Source organism: Galeopterus variegatus, unplaced genomic scaffold, assembly GCF_000696425.1.
Source record: "Galeopterus variegatus unplaced genomic scaffold, G_variegatus-3.0.2 Scaffold7508, whole genome shotgun sequence".
NCBI classification, from domain to species: Eukaryota; Metazoa; Chordata; class Mammalia; order Dermoptera; family Cynocephalidae; genus Galeopterus; species Galeopterus variegatus.
The window spans coordinates 20600-23204 of record NW_007733619.1 but is presented as its reverse complement, the minus strand read 5'-3'; positions in this window follow the sequence as shown (position 1 = coordinate 23204).

Sequence of the window (2605 nt, the reverse complement as noted above, 5' to 3'; positions counted from 1 at the left end):
GCGACACTGAGGGTTGCGGTCTGTTGCCGGACACAAAAAAAGACAAAAAGGAAAAAAAAAACCCCACAAGACCAAAGCCCAAGGCCGCTCTTCCTTGGTTGCACCTTAGGAGACAGTCGCTGGCCAGCTGGAGGGAATAACCTGCCCTTTTCTGCATGAGTGGCGTGTAAGTGCATTTCTTGTGGGAGGGCGCCTCACAACACTGCTCCGCTGTTTCCTGCCATATGAGACCCTGCATTGCTGTAAAGCCACCACCAAAGAAAACTCTCACTAGATGTATTCCCTGACTTTGGACTTCCCAGCCTCTGAAACTTAAGCAGTAAATTTCATTTGCTTACAAATTACCCAGTTCCAGGTATTTTGTCATAAGCAACAGAAACAGACTAATAGAGATATTCTCCTACGTTTTTCCCCATAAGTATTTAATTTTTACTTTGTGTGTGTATATCTTTAACTCACAGATTTTTCTTTCATTCTGGTGGGTCGTGCAGGGGGTTAACATCTTCTCATGTGGATGCGTGAGTTAAAGCAAAGTGCGCTGGAGAATTAGGAGGATTGTAGGAAGGACCTTGTCTGCCATGCGAGTGAGAAGGAGCTGAAGAACTTTGTCAAAATACCACATTATACCCCATAAATTTATACAGTTATGATTTATCAATTAAACATAATATTAATATTATAAAATTTTTAAAGAATTGTAAGTAATAGAATCCTCAGCACATCTGAGTTTTGTCTCACAGTATAGGGACTATTTTTTTCTTTTTTTTATTGAAACAATTGATTATACATATTTGTGGGGTACAGAGTTGAATATCAATACCTGTGTACAATGTGTGATGATCAAATCAGCATAATTAGCATATTCATCATTACAAAAAGTAATCATTCTCTGTGTCCCTCTACCAATTTCTCACTAACCCTTGTCCCCCTCCCCTTTCCCACCTCTGGTAACCACAGTTCTGTTCTCCCATTGAAAGTTCAGTGTACTATTGTGATTGTGGGTTCTTTCTTCCTTCCTTTCTTTCTTTTTTATCTCCCACTTATGAGTGAGAACATGTGGTATTTCTCTTTCTGTGACTGGCTTATTTCACTTAACGTAAGTTTCTCCAAGCTCATCCATGCTGCTGCAAATGGCAGAATTTCATTCTTTTTTATGGCTGACTAGTATTCCATCCTGTATATCTACCACATTTTCTTTATTCAGTCATCTGTTACAGGCATTTAGGTTGGTTCCATGTCTTGGCTATTGTAAATAGAGCTGCAGTAAACATGGGAGTGCAGGTATCCCTTCCACATGATGATTTCCACTTCTTTGGATATATACCCAGCAGTGGGATTGCTAGGATCACATGGTAGTTCTATCTGTAGTTGTCTGAGAAAACTCCATACTGTTTTCCATCATGACTGTATGAATGTACAGTCCTACGAACAGTGTAGAAGGGTTCTCCTTTCTTCACGTCCTACCAGTATTTGTTATTCTCTGTCTTTTTTATAATAGCCAGTCTAATTGGGGTGCAATGATATCTCAATGTGGTTTTGATTTGCATTTCCCTGATGACTAGTGATGTTGAGCATTTTTTCATATACCTGTTGGCCATTTGTATGTCTTCCTTTGAGAACTGTCTATTCAGCTCCTTTACCCATTTTATTTGTTTTTTTACTATTAAATTTTTTTATTTCGGGCCGGCCCATGGCTCACTTGGGAGAGTGTGGTGATGATAACACCAAGGCCACGGGTTCGGATCCTATATAGGGATGGCTGGTTTGCTCACTAGCTGAGCGTGGTGCTGACAACACCAAGCCAAGGGTTGAGATCCCCTTACCGGTCATCCTTTTAAAAAAAAATTTTTTTTTTATTTCCTTGTATATTCTGGATATTGATTCCTTGTCAGATGTATAGTTTGCAAATATTTTCTCACATCCCACAGGTTGTCTTTCTGCTCTGTTGATTCTTCCCTTTGCTCTTCAGAAGCTTTTAGTTTGATATAATACCATTTGCTTATTTGTCTTTTGTTGCCTGTGCTTTTCACGTCTTATTCACAAGGTCTTTGCCCACTCCTACATCCTGAAGTGTTTCTCGTGTGCTTTCTTCTAGGAGTTTTATAGTTTGGGGCCTTATATTTAAGTCTTTAATCCATTTTGAGTTGATTTTGGTATATGGCGAGATGTGTAGGTCTAGTTTTATTCCCCTACGTATGGATATCCAGTTTTCTCAGTACCATTTATTGAAGAGGCAGTCTTTTCCCCAGTGTATGTTCTTGGTGCCTTTGTTGAAGATCAGTTGGCTGTAAGTATGTGGATTGATTTCTGGGTTCTCCATTCTTTTCCATTGGTCTGTTTTTTTGTTTGTTTGTTTGTTTGTTTGTTTGTTTGTTTGTTTAAAGATGATTGGTAAGGGGATCTTAACCCTTGACTTGGTGTTGTCAGCACCATGCTCTCCCATGTGAGCTAACCGGCCATCCCTATATAGGATCTGAACTCAGGGCCTTGGTGTTCTCAGCATCATACTCTCCTGAGTGAGCCATGAGCTGGCCCTTTCATTGGTCTGTTTTTATGCCAGTACCATACTGTTTTGGTTACTATAGTTTTGTAGTATAATTTGAAG